Here is a 15,199-nt window from a genome sequence, read left to right on the forward strand (position 1 = left end):
GGGTTAGAGCAAGAACAAAAAAAAACACACATTTTAGTCCGATGTGATGGATTGCATAAGAAGCAGCACGCCCGGAACGGTTTAACGACTACACTAATTAAACCATTACTGTTCCGACAATTGGATCAAATTGAAATACGTACGCGAGAGATCGGTACCCGCTTCCGAGCGATCGACAACGAAACGTTAGACAAGCATCTCCTCCACCACCGGCAGGTGGGGCGATTGATACAGAAACAACCGTTTCTCAATAGCAATTAAGACATGCGCGACCGCAGACAAACACACCCAAGTACGCTCATCTTAGTCTTTGAGCAGAGACGGGCGCGGCAGCTTGCCATTGACTAGATCAGCGACCAATCAATTGTTTAATTGCGCTCAATTTGCTACGACCCACCCTTGGCAGGTAGCAGGATAAGGCCACGGGGCGCCTGCAGTTTTTAATAGATGGATGATGCTGCTACATGAATTGTTCGACCAAATTGTTATGCCAGCTTTGCACACCTTCTCTCGCACGTCGGTCCCTGTGCAAGGTTTCTTTCGACAAATTGGAACTCCATTCCAATGTCCATCAAAACGGCCCAAACCACACGCAGTACCTGGACCAGTGAGAGAGCGAGAAAAAGGCAGTGAACACATCGTTCCACCATTCCACTTCCAGGCGCACACTTCACGCGAGGCCCCATTCATTATGGGCAGCGAGAGAGTGAAGTTGAAGCCAACGATTGTCGGTGTTCGCTGTCGTGGTGTGTCCGATGGCAGTGACAAAAACGGACGTTTCGCTTCCTCCAAAGTGGACCCTTACAATTACCCATCATTAAGAAGGAACATCAGCTCGAGCACGGGGGACACTGTGACGCATTACACATCCTATCGCACTATAAATTTTGCACAGCGCAGCGTAGCAATTGGCCCCCGAATGTCAGGCGCTGGCGGTGCTATGGCATAGTTCTTCCCACCCTGAAAGGACCTTTCGGCAGTGGTATGCCTTAGGAAGCGTGGTACGCGTTCGGTAGGCAGCGGGCGTGTTATGGACCATTGCCAAGCCTGGTGGTTGAATTGGCGGAAGCAGCCAAGAAGCAACAACACACCCGATTGGTGTACCACCAATATTGGGTGAGATTGAAACACAAAAGCTGCTGCTTCCGACAGTGCGAACAGAATGCTTCTTTGGCGTGTGACGCCGTGATTGAATTAGAAGTACCAAGTACGAGAACCAAGCGTTGCACACTTTGCTGTTTGCTGGGCGTGATTAACTTGCCACGTCGCACCGGGCAAGGGTAAAGAACGCCACGTTGGTCCTATTCACACCCATGCCATGCGTACCACGCCACTGCACAATGGGCATTTGCCGGGATGAAATTCAAAAAATCAACTTTGTAATAGCGCAATTCCAAATAATAGGTTTTAATACTAAGGGTTAAACTAAGAAAAATACCAAATATGAGCTCTTTATCTGTTCTGGTTCTCTAGAAAACACCTCTCAAAGTCGAGATTTGTTAAAAAAACGCAGAAAAATCTTCACTTTTTTGGAAAACTTTAAACCTTTGTAACTTTTTTAAATATGAACCGATTTTGATAAATTTAGACATTTTATAAAGGATATTTAGTCAGCTTTATAAACACATGAAAATGTTTGAGCTATGTTAATTTTATGCAAAAATATACGATAATAACTGAAGAAACCTCCTGAAAATTTTCATAATTTTAATTTTTGACTTGATGCCATTATAAAAGTGGCGTAGAGTGGCGTTGTCTCATATATGTCACATCATAGTGTAATATATATACTATCAATCTGTGAAGAAATATTCTGCGAAAGTTTGCGAACGCGAATTTTATTGAAGTTTTTTCACATCATCTTTTTCTAAAAACAGACACATGCGTAACTAGGCGGCTCCATAGGTGCCTAGTGTAGCGTATTTCGTGTATTCTACAAAAATATATTCTACGTGCTTTTGATCAACTTTCATTTCAATTACGAAGCTGTGTATCTTAGTTTCAGCTCATGTACTTATCTTATATGTAAATTTCTATTCTAACCTAACTTTATCATTAAATATAATGAAGCAAATCAGAACCAAATACCTTTTGGTCCTACTGCAGATTATAGAAGGATATAAGGAAAGTAACTGTTAAATTATACGCATAACCGGAAAACGTTATGAATGCAGTAGCATCTATTGGCGTTTTGGGAGAAGAAACTCCCAAAACTCATGACAAACTAAATATAAGGATAGAGGGGAGATGCTACAAAGAATATTTTGCAAGAAAGAAAATGCATCCAGAAGGACATTTTGTATAATGAGCTGTATTCCTCTGATTCGTTAACCAGTTCAATATCAGTAGCTACACGCACTAAAACAAAGACAGGGTTTAACTTTACAAATGAAGTAAATACTTAGTTTGTAGCTATCGTGCAATTTTGATTTTTTCAGAAAGTTGTAAAACCAAGAAGGATTTTTAGTTTTATTACCCCTTCTGAAGGCAGTACAGCACTTGGAAAGGTATTGGATGAATATTCAAAGACAAACAATATGTGCTGCTTTTCATTACGAATTTGGGAAGTACTTTATTTCAATGCACCTGCTCTATCTAATTATTTAAATGCCTTTATTCATGTCTTTAGAAAAGTGAACTAGACGTCAGGAGCTTGTAATAGCATTCACCTAAGTTGTGTATGTAAATTTTTAATATTTGTACTACCTGTGAGTAAAAGTGACGAGAATTAGCTACAATTGTTCTATACAAAGCAGAAAAAATTATTTTATTCAAAATTATTATGTTTTGTTTATATATTATTATTATTATTATTATTTATTTAATCTTCATTATGGAACATTACAGTATATTTTAAAATGGTTTATACTATTAGCAACAAATAATACAAGAAAAAAAAACACACAAAATTAATAAAACTAAGCAAAAATCCCTTAAAACACTATTTTATGTAGCGCCACCTGGTGGTATGGATGCGAACTACAAATAAAATGTTATTTACTGTCATAATACTTTACTACAAACAATAAAAACTAACAATTTCTGCAAAAATAATTTTATCCCGCAATTTGTTCTAAACTGCCCATTGTGCACTGGTGGTACTGTTTCTAGGTCAGCCAGTCAAGTCAGCAAAGGGGCCGAGGGTTCGTGTCAGCTTCCGAGTGAAAATCTTCCGAAAATGCCCTAAACTTGACGCTAAGCTCTCCCCAACTCTCAACAGGATGATAAGAGCAGGCAAATTGCCTCAGTACCTAACATTACCTCTTATCATCGACAGCTACTTCTGCCCGAATCTGCATACTGTCAGCAAAAAAAAACGTGCCCAATCGATTGATTGAAGACATTGCATTATTTGTGACCCGAGCAAGATAAGATATCATAATTGAGGGCTTTTTGTTTCTCTGTCCCCCAATTTATGACACATTATGCACACACACACGATACGACACAACTAGTCGCTGGGGTTGAAAGTCATTTCAATCATTTTTGCCAACCTGTGCTGTGCTGCTGTCCTACCAGCAGTGCCCGGCTCTAATGCCAACTGTCGAAACCGTTCTTATCTTCTGAAGGAGGAAGTATGCCCCATAGTAACAAAGCCGTTAGCCCTGCTGACACCAATAGTCGGTCAAACGGCTATCAAACGGCCGAATGAAATGGAAGCTGGTGGTGGGGGGTTGTGGCACCAGAGTCGCTGATAGTAAAAACGGCACTATACAACTGTTAGTGTAACGCGCGCTCCCTTTAGCACTATCACTATCACAGATGTTTATCGGCGTACTGCTTTAGTGCGCATACGTTCTAGATACTTTTGCTCGGCTTTTATTGATTGACCAGAGGTTTGACTATAATAATGCTGGACAATTAATGCTTAATGTTTGAAACATGTTATGAAAATGTATTACATCAATCCTTCCATCCTTTCAGTTTGCCATTTCCAGAGACTTCAAGAGTCTTGAAGTATTTTTGGAGGTGCGACCTTGATAGAACACGCTTGAATTTGATTCCGATTGCCCCTTTCTTTCCACACCCATTATTCTCCATAGGTCGGTGTCGATGACCTTTCGCCAGCCTTTTGCCACCCCGTTTTCATCGATTCACGTGTGGTCACTGAGGATTATCACGAAACATGGCGAAACCGGCGTCCAAACGTCATCCCGCGCGGCTTGTCGTTACCTCTAATCGTCCAGTTCGCTTGGGTCATGGACGCTGGTCCTGCTGGTGGTGATAGTTACACATGCGAATTTGGTGGCGATTGGCGCTTTCTTTCCGATTTGCGATTGCTTTGGGTGGCTTTTGTAGCACACCTCTTCTTTCTGCAAATCCCGCTGGACGATTTGGGATTTGTTCCAATTCGTCTTTCGTCGCTTACGACAAATGCCGCCTTCTGATAGTGCTTTTAATCAGTGTGCCCGTCGGAACGGTTGTTGCTCCATGTGCTCCATGTGCTCCATGTGCTCCTCCCCATGTACCAACCTGCCCATGGACGAAACAAGAAGCACGCGAAGGTTCGCGCGATCGTTGGCAGGCGCAAATGGTGCGGCGAGATAAGCATTGTGCCGGCGCGCTAGAGGAGTTTGGAGTAGGCCAGCTGTTCATTGCTTGGTTGAAAGCGCGCAGATAGGATTGATATGCTGCATTCTTCCGGCATTGATTTCTGGGCAGTCAAGTCAATCAAACCTCCTTTATTATTACGTCCCCTTGGTTTACCTTGCTATCAAAAATTCACGCGAGAGTATCACCTACTCAACTCTGCAACGCAATGAAGCAACCATGGTGCAAAAGTGGCACGTGCATCATATTCCAAAAGGTGTCTTTCGAAAATTGGCACTGTTGTGCTGCGCTAAACAAAATTACAATGTTGCGCCGCACACGCTCCGCTCACATTTTGTTTCACCACCAACACCAAATCCATCGCCCTTGAACTTGCCCCTTCGTGAGCCTATTTTCATCCCCAGCCAGGGGGAGGTAGGATGGGTCTTCGTCCGTTGATTTTGCGGTAGAAAATGTCATCCAACGATGCAGCAAAACGAACTGGGCTAAAGGCAAATGGTACAGAGTGAGAGAGAGAAAGAGAGAGAGAAGCAAGGTACATAAACACAACAAACCAAATGCAAAACCCTGCTTACGGATCATCCGACTGCAAACACACACACAAACACACACAGGGCGGATCTAAAGGATCTACAAACAAGTGCAGTTTGGCGTTTTCGTTTTCATCCCAACACCGCGCCCGCGTTGTGTAAACACAATTCTTCCCAAACGTGAGCATCGTTGATGAGCCGGCAGATGATAAATTTTAAAAATACTTCCCTCGCACAAAACGTGCCCACATTACATGTACGGCCACCGGTTCACGTCGGCCAAACGGCAACCGTTTCGCACTGTTGGACATCTCGCTTTCGTGTGCTTGTTTGAATTTCGCCTTGCGTACTACCCCCGGATCGTCAATAGAAACGAGGACGCATTCGTTGGCAAGGGTGCGGGCGAGGAGGGGAGGCACTCAAACAATGATCGTATGATTTGTTTTTTAAAAGAAATTTTACCACACCGGTGGAAATGGTCAGAATGGCGTGTATAACACACACACACACTGCGCAACAGCCGGACGGTCTGCATAATTCATCTGACGCAATATTGCATTCCCCCGCCGGACCCCTGAAGTGTTCGCGAAGCGTTTCCGAGCGAAGGTGACACACTGGGTGATAATTGTAATTGTCTGTCAAATGGAGAACGACGAAATTACGACAAGCGATGATGGTTGGAATAATGCACACTGATTACATACGTGTTTGCCGCTAAACGATATTTTGCCGCCGTGGGGTAATTTGCTTAGTGACCGGTTTTAGTGCGCATGCAATGGAGGTTCCTGGTGCGAAAGGCAGACGACAGTGCCTTTATGGGAATGCATTTTATGGAGACCTGATGAGGCCTGTAAAGCTGTATCGACTAATACGTTGCGGTTAAGTTTGGTTGCGTTTGACGACCCGCAATAACATGGTGTGTTTACGAATGTTTAACCTTCTCAATCTGTGTTTTTTTTTTGGTATTTTCCGACCATGCCCATGAGCACGGGCCAACGTGACACAGAGAGAACAGTGTAATGATAATGTCAGCATCATCATTATCATCATCTTCTCTGTTTGTCAACCGTCTGTGGGCAAGCTCCCAATCGTCGGCTGATCGTAGAACACGAGGCACACAGGCTCGCATGGATTACACGCCGTTGACCCATGGATGAGGATCATTCCCACCACCATTACTCGTTTGTTTAACGATTGCATTGAAACGCCTTCAACGATGCATTTTTGACACCAATTGCACACACACACACACACCGCTTGCTCACAGGAAGACACAGATTGAAAGGAAGGTTTTTATTGTTTTAAATTGTCTTGGCCAAAAGACCTGCTATTATTGTGAGGCTATTGGTTTTTGGTCGGACTCGTGGTACAGTCATTAACTCGAACGATTTTAACAACATGCCCGTCATGAGTTCAACCCCCAAATAGACCATACCTCCGTACATAACACTCACTATCCTGCTACTGCTACAGGCACGCCTCTTGATCTGACCGACAAAGGTTGTTGTGCCAAAGAAGAAGAAGAAGAAGAAGAAGAATCAGAAGAAGAAGAAGAGGAAGCAGAATGGTTATTCGAAGGCAGACAATTAAACCCATAAATGAGTGTGTATCCAATATTCCCAACCAATTCAAATACCCTTTACATTAATAAAACGGCGGTAGCCCAGATCCGAACCTTGGATTACCTTAGAATTCCAAAAGAAACACAATCTCCATTGAAGTTATTCGATCGGATCTTGATGTTTGAGGAAAATTGCCGAAAGAGACACAAAGAGCATTCTGGCAATTTCCATTCAACGTACTTACTAGCAAAATGGTTTAATTAGTGGACTAATTTTAGCCAATTTGCATTCAAAAACCGGGAACAATCCAGCACATTTCCCAAACAGATAGTCCCAAAAGTGGGACACATCACACGCCCAGATAAGATTGTTGTTACCACCGAATGTGTGCGGCAATCGATCAAAGCCAAACAGCAACAAAAAACAAAGCTTCCAAATCTTTCTTGTCTCCCGATAGCACAGCTTACAGACGTAGTCAATCAACCACAATGCGTTTCCGATACGGATATTACACCAAGTCATCGAACAGGCTACCTAAAAATCAATCCGCATCAATCGGTGGTGGTGGTATGCTTCGAGACTTTTCCCATTTTCTTCGAATCCATTCCCGCTAACACTAGTAATTGGTAGATGGCGTGTATAAATAGTGGTGCCCTGTTGGCAACCATCCCATAAACGAGAAGCGAGAGCCCGAACCGAAACAATTCCTTTTTATTGCCTCTGGGCGAATGCGAATCTAAAACACAATCGAGAACGCCGGGAGTTTCTTGATCGAATTGAACCACCCAACACGCGTGTGTGTGTGTGTGTGTGCGTGTCAAAGTCTTAGACATCTTTCCTGTGTTTGGTGTTATCAAACGAAAAACAACACACACACACAGAAAAGCTCTCAATCCATGCTTCTTGCTTGCACAATCGATTCTGCACCGACCGTACCGAGACCTACCACACACCTCTGCTCAAACGATCAAACATCATTAAACCAGCACCAGAGCAATACGTCTCTCCCTGTGGCCAAGAGCGAACATGATGGGAACGGAATTGGATTTGCGCAAAAGTTTTCCCTTCATTACTGGGAGCAAGTGGGTCTCGGGACTCGGGACAAAAGCATTATCCCCTCGCTCGTTCGGAGGCACCGTAACGGCACGACACCGACAGTGTGTTCCCGGAGCGGGGCCAACCGGGAAGGAACACCGGGCATGACACACGGGGCATGTGCTAATGGTGTGCTTTTGCGGAATGGCAATGTGAAGCCAAATGACTAAAAATAGAGAGGGTCCCTTCAGGCAATTCTGGAGCCTTGTCGAACCGTCCGGGGCTGAAATCTCAGCAAGGACATCCACACACCCACATTCCCATACTCCAGTTCCGGAGGATCCCTGCTCGTTTAGCAGAGCAGAGGTGTGGGTGCTACCATTATGAGGGTAGTTGGTTCAACATTTTTTGTGCTTTTGTGCATTTCTAATTTTACTACAGAACAATATCCCAATCCCACACGATGCCCCCGGTAGCGCCTGCTTTGCTCACCTGCATACAATGCACCGGTGATATACTGCTACGCCACTGCCAAATAGTAAGAAGCTGTGCGATATGGATAAGCCCATTGACCTAGATCGGCGAAACGGAAAGATGCTTCCGGTTGCATCTTTCAATAGCGAACCACGGTGCAGCAACGGTGCAGCAGAACCCTGCAGCCAGACGTGGACAGATTGCTAGGGAGCAGTGTGCACCTGCCCCACCCCATGTCCTGAACCCAAGTGAGAATGTTTTCAAATTTAAATTATGCAAAATGAGCAGCTTACAGTCTCGCACACTCTGGCGGGGCGGGGAGTGGCGCCTAGCCGAAACCCCGAAAGTATCTCCCGCCCAGCTGAATCTACAGAATGTTGATCGGGCCAATTCGGTGGTGAAAAGTGCATCTTGGCGGAAGCATAACTGCATGAATTATTTACGCGAACACTTGCGTGCCTTGGCGATGCACTTTCGGGCGTGGTATGGAAACACCCGTGGGCAAAAGATTGGCACTTTCTTCCGATTGACTTTCACGGTTGGTTTTGGCTTCGGACAAGAATTTCACGAGATTAGTTCGCGAAAAGTGCTACGCAGACAGGTACGCCTTTTGGGCTGTTCGTTTCTCTTGCACCGACAGCATCCGGGGGAGAGGAGTTTGTGGAATGTGTTGCTTTCAAGGAATTACACTATCTCAGCCATATTTCTTCCCCAACCCTTTTGCAAAATGAGCAACGGTGTTCGAGCAGGTGGTGGTAGCGGAATTTTAGATTTACGATTGCCCGATATTCCCGTATGAGTTTGGTAAAGGCATGGGGAAACAACATATTTCACCACCCCAACCCACTACACTACCGCGTCACGGTAGTTGTAGTTTATTCATGCTGCATGGGCCTTTGTTTGGGCGCTGTGAAGTAACTCGTTGAAAAACTTTTCAGATTTCGCCTCACAAAGTGGTTAAACTGTATATCCTTTCATGTACCGGATGTTTGATCTTAAAATGTACCATTGCTCTTCATAAAGATAATAAACGTCGCTTGTGTCGCAGCGCGTTTCGCCGTTCCCAATAAAACCTTACAGTTTTGGAACATAAACATTGCATTGAAGCATTACGCCGCATTTGGCCGTACATTGTTGGTTGATATTGATGCACACACACAGACAGAGACACAAACACTTGCAGCACTTCAGAGCATCCATAGTGTGCACAACAGCAGAACGCATTGCCAGACCGGAAACGCTGGTTCATACAAAGCAACTCAAAGGCTCTATAGGGCTGCAGAGTCCGAGACGCAATGGCGACGTATTTTGGAGTATAAACATTAGAATGATGGCAAAGTGGCAAAGAATGCGCTTGAAAGTAAACAGCTACCATAACGAGGCCGTTGGATGCTGGGGGTAGAGAGAGAGAGAGTGGAAGGAGGAGGCAATGTTTGGTCGAGTGTATAATGAAATCGGGTTTAAAATGAAGAGACAACCTTCTTTTGATACAAACACTAACACCAAATTTTCATCATTCCATGACGTTTTTGTTTTCGAACGAAGATGTCGCTAAAGTTAAGTTAGCATTAACTATTTGCATCCTTCTACGAAGATACGTCAATACGGGTTTCTACTCCAAATGCTTCCAGTTGCACACTTCCATTACATTCCACAGCATGATAAATTACCCCTTCAGGAAGCTACCCGACGACTCATTCCTCACTGCCGGCAGGCATGTGTCACAGACGCTGATGTCCTTCTACAGTACCAACGGTACTGTAGCTTTACTGTAGCAAAAAGTCTTCTGAACCATACTAACCGAAGCATCAAACGCAAGAGGAGGTCAGCTGGCAAAATGTAGGTCAGCTTTCGCTCTAACGAGCACACTACTCCTCTCTTCTCTAGCGCCTGTTTTTTGCACGCCACGCAGATAGCTGATGTTTCATCATCCTACGGGATTGCCTTTTGCGACGGGCAAAGAGAATTAAAGTGTAATTAGATGGAGGAAAAATCAGTTTCCTCGCTTGTCAAATTAAAAACGAAAAACGCGGACGGCGACTAAAAGGAGATGAAGACTTCAAGGTTAAAGGAATCCCACACTTTGCTTCGTAACAGCCCTGCCACAGTGATAATCATTCATCATCGATCGCAAGTGGCACCTATCAGCGACACACAGTTGTAACCACCTTAAAGGCAGGTTTTGTGCGAAGTAAAGCATGAAACTAAACACCAACGACCCTAAACAGAAAAAGAATACTGTGATTCAACGGCTTGTCTTTGCCTGAGCACCACAAATATCCTATTTCCTTCCACAGAATTAAATCCAGCTTGACCGATAGTCATGTAGCGACCACGGTGAGGGTCACATTGCATTACAACCCCCACCCCTGATTGGTGTCTTAATTATGCAACGATTGACAAAAACACAACGTGTGCTAACGTGCGACAGCTCCGCATGAGGAGCTTGATGAATAATGGATTTGCTTTAACCGCGGGTAACAATATCCATTGGCGTTTGGTGGTCTGATTTTGTCAGAATCTCCCTTGTGCCCCCTGTTCGGCATAAATAAAGGTTGAAATTGCGCTTCCCTTTTGATGAAGAAACACATTTTTTCTATAATTATGAGTGTCGAATATTTAGGCAAGATTTTGATGACATCAATTGGCTAGGGCTGTACACATAAGCGAGTCCCGTGTCTCGGCTAGTCTTTGTGCCTCTTGTGTTGCAATAGCAATCACCAACACCACCACCACGGACAGAGCCATGCCAGTAGAATATTTATTTATTTGTATTTGCCCAACAATTAGCTTTGATGCACCCAGGGGCAGGCGGGGAGAGCATTTTCACTGACTCTGGCAGACGACCTGACTGAATTCGTCTTTATTACGATGGATTGCAAAGCAAACAGCAGGCAGCAGCAGCACACAGGCCTGTTCTCGCAACAGGAGCAAATGGTTCAACCTAATTTACACTGTTTGGTTTATCAAACACAGGCCCTTTTTTCGCGCCGGCAGTTGCACAGCAATATTATTTCACTTATCGTACGGCGCATTTATACATCGTAAGGTCGATTTAATTCAATTTGATTTGGAGTAACCTTAAATCTATCGTTCTAACTACCTCCGAAAGCATAATGCGTACTTTACCATGATTAGCTGCACCATTGCTGCCACCTTAAACGATCACACAGATCACACAGGCACAGAATGTTACTAGAAACTAGTGACCACGGCAGCTTCGAATCATCGACACTAGACACTAGGGTGGTTTCACAGACACAGCTTAAGATACAGGCGCGCCAAAAAACACGCCAGACACCACACCGAAACCACGCGAGGAAGGAGAATGCAGATTTTCAAAACCACACTCTATACACACCACGCGATCGCAGCACACAACACGGATCAGTACCGGGGACGAAACAGACGATTGGTTAGCTTCCCATGCTTAGATCAGGCTACACTGATAGCGATGCCTTCGACGGACACTTCCAGAAGCCGGCTGTTGAATGACGTTTGACTCGGGAGATGACAGTTAACCTCTCCGATTACGCCGTCCCGCGTTACGTACCGCACACACAAATACACAACACACACAAACACACTATCTTCAAGCCTGTGGGCTCACACTAGCTGACGTTTTCGCTGCTTGTTAAGCGCGCGTCGGGCACCTCTGGGTTGAGGCGTTATCAACTATCGTTATCTTGGACGCGCCTGGACGGTGAAAGTTAGATGAGCCAAGCGCAACAGCGTCTCCAGCGACCGCAACAACTATTCCACGCGCCTGGCAGGTGCAGATGCACCTAGCCGAAAACCCCACTATCCCCCAACGTGCACTCAAGGGGGATGTGAACTATTCCAATCGTACGATCAGCCGGGGGCGGGATCACAACAACCAAAAATTTGCAACCATTAGCGAGAGAGCAGCAGCGTCTTCTGCTGCAAAGGTCACGAACAGTGACGACGACCGTTCAGCGACACACTGCATGTGAGGACGCGCGTGCGTGCTGCGAAAGGTGGTTTGTTTTGGTTGTGTTAAAAATATCGCACCCTTCTTGTTTTTCGCACACGCGGCCACAAATAGAACAAAGCGAAAAAAAAAACAAAACGCAACAAATCGACCACACACACCAGCGTCTTAAAAGGCCAAACACCTTCCCCCAAATAAACGCTGCTGGTTTGGGGTGTCACCGTGTGAACGCGAGCCGCCCCTGCTTCTGCCACAGCTGATGATGACCGACTGCAGCACACCGCGGAACGCTCGCGCGCCCTTCGATTGGGTAATTATAAACAACAACAAACCACGCCGTTCCGAAATGTTATTCACTCGGGCTGCTGGCCCACCTGCACCACCACGATTTGGCGCGGAACTGCCAACTACACACACACTGGCACGGAAGAAGAGCAACACGACGGTCGATCGGCAACAAAGCGCCCCCCCACCCGACAACAGATAAATCTTCAGCCGTCGAGCGCTGAAAGGGGAAGGGTTTTCACGTGCGGTCACAGCTTGCAGTTCGCGCGCGCACTAGTTTCTCGCGTTTCATTGTTTGCAGAGAGCCGGCGCACAAAGGGTTGTTTGTTTTGTGGACTTTTCGGGTGGTACGCCGGATGATGAGCGCGCTTAAGCACTGTGGCGGAGCTTGTGGAAGCTTCGAAGCCGGAAGCTGAACTGCTCCAACGGTTCGGAACGGAACGGATTTGTATACTCTTTGGGGCTGGCAAGTGTGGTTGCTTTGCGCGGTGAACCGCGAGCGACCGTGAGCGACGGATGAACAGCACTCACCGGAGAGTGATCATATGATCGTGTGGTGTAGCGCCACCGCCATGCATCCAAATGAATGTGCGATCAAGTGAGGCGGTGAGCGAATGAACCGATCAAGAGGATCATCCACGATCGTCATCGTGCAGTGCTACGGACGGCGAATGGAGAGTGTTTGCTCTAAACGTTATTTCCAATGCATGGAACACGCATTCGATCGGGTTTTACCAGTTTAGCGGTACTAGTTGTGGTTAGTGTTTTTGAAAATAATTTTAAATTATAATATTTTCTGGATGTTCTGTACTAATCTTCAAAAACTAGGTAAATAAGATACTATATAAAAATTATATAAATGAGTTACTTTTAAGCAAACAGCCATAGCGTGAAAATGGATCATTACTCTAAGAATTAATGGTTAATATAATAATTTCTTACTGTATGGGAATGCTTCTTCTAAAGCAGTTTTGATCGCTGCTGTAAATTTTCATCATTCATGGAGCTCATCCCTAAACCCACGAGTAACTCATTGCTGGCTTAAGATAGTTCATTTTAGCTTCAACCCCATTCATCCTACAATTTATGACGAAATAGAATGAAAAACGATTTATAGATTTATCCTCAATTTATTGCATAACAGTGCTCAGCAAAGGACGGCATATGTATTTCCATCCCTTCCCATCGATTGATACACGTGCAGCCGTGCTGAAGCAATTCCAGCCCCGCGTTCCGGTACGTTCCCTCAACCACTGTTGGGTGGCTTAATGTATTTATAATACCCCATAAACATGCATTCTGAGCAATACACACACATACACACACACACAAACACAGGATGTGCCTACTTGGCACGAGAGCTTTCCTTTCCTTCGACTTCGGCCGGTGAAGACACGCGCTTGTTTCACAAAACCTATGTTTTGTCCTTCCAAACACGTGTTCCACACACTCCACGGTATAGTGAGACGGGAGCGATGAAGGGAGTGGTGGAAAGGGTTTAGAAAACGTAGCCCGTTAAAGGTGTCTAAGAAATGAGGAAGGGGAAGCAAAAATCAAAACCCCGGCCCAACTAGCCCACAAAAAACCTTGAACCCTTGCATCGTTCGTGAAACCCATCATGCGCCTCCATCGGAGCGCGCGCGCATACTTCCGGCATGGGGCGGGAGGGGGAGATAGAGAAGGGCACCCGGGACGGAGACAAATGATCGTTTGACGGGCGGAACCGTCGGAACAAAAGCAAACACGAAACATCCTTACCCTTAACCCTAGCCGGCACGTGCAATTGGCGGGTGTGTGTGTGTGCGCTCGTCCGTTTCACCGTCGAATGCTGAGAATCCCTTACCGGTCGATGGAGTCGCCTGGCACGGCACACGAAAATAGATGACTTTAATGAAGTTTTGTTCTTTGCCGCTTAAAAAAATCAATCAGTGGCAATGAAATCGGATGATTTTGGAGTGTAGTGATGGGCAAACTTGATGTAGCGGAGAAAACAGTTGCTTTAGAAGTTGTACACCAGCGATCAATTATTCGATAATTATATTTGTAAAAAATATCTTATGAAGAATTTACTAATTTTTCACATTCCAAAAAAAAGTCTCGATATATCAAGTCACTTATGTAACTGACCGTTTCTATCAAACCTTACAAAGCTAAGTGCAAAATCACAGCCAAGGGTCATTTCTTTTCATACTACACGGGGTTCAGAACACGTGTGTCACTAGACTACACTGTTACTGGGCCATGGGCCACGAGGACACATCAAAAGCAATCAGTGCAAAACAGTTCAAAAGAACCCTTCCTGTTTTGCTCTCCACGTGGTGATTGCCTCGTGTGTTGAATATGAGTTCTTGGAATGTCCATGAAACTAGAGTTTGCTGGATACCACTTGCTTGGTGCTTCCGTGCCATCCGTAAGCAATCAACCTGGATTCATGATTACACAACCAGCCGAGGATGAATTAAATGCGAAAAGGAATGGCTAACAACCATGATTACTATAATACTGTATTATTTTGAAGTACAGTTTAAGACCATCAACAAACCAGTACACAATATTTAAGTATTATAGAAGTTGTTAAATCAAAATTTAAAACTTTAAAGAGTGGCCAGCATGTTTGCTCTTCCAACAGTGATTACATAAAATCAATGTTTTCCGTTTTTTACTACAACTACATAATACTTTTGTCCATGGGCATCGTGTGCTTATGTGATCTTTACGTTACGCCCTGCACGCTCGATTGCGGTTCATTAAACGTCAACGAACGCACACACACGCCAACATAAACCACCGTCGTAACGACAACGATGACG

General features: G+C 45.0%; 1 protein-coding gene across 7 annotated transcripts in view; it reads right to left on the reverse strand.

Moving 5' to 3' along the window:
• The window catches only part of LOC1281333 (uncharacterized), a 33,640-nt gene that overhangs the window by 8,349 nt on the left and 10,092 nt on the right, over positions 1–15,199 (reverse strand). The window contains exon 1 of one of the 7 annotated variants that reach the window (XM_061647176.1): positions 11,282–12,813. The exons of 5 other annotated variants lie outside the window; for them this stretch is intronic. The gene's annotated coding sequence lies outside the window, so the exon portion shown is untranslated. Of the gene's footprint in view, positions 1–11,276; positions 12,814–15,199 lie in introns of those variants that run through there. One more of the 7 variants, XM_061647177.1, reaches the window with a different exon arrangement.

This window comes from Anopheles gambiae, chromosome 2 (genome assembly GCF_943734735.2).
Source record: "Anopheles gambiae chromosome 2, idAnoGambNW_F1_1, whole genome shotgun sequence".
NCBI classification, from domain to species: Eukaryota; Metazoa; Arthropoda; class Insecta; order Diptera; family Culicidae; genus Anopheles; species Anopheles gambiae.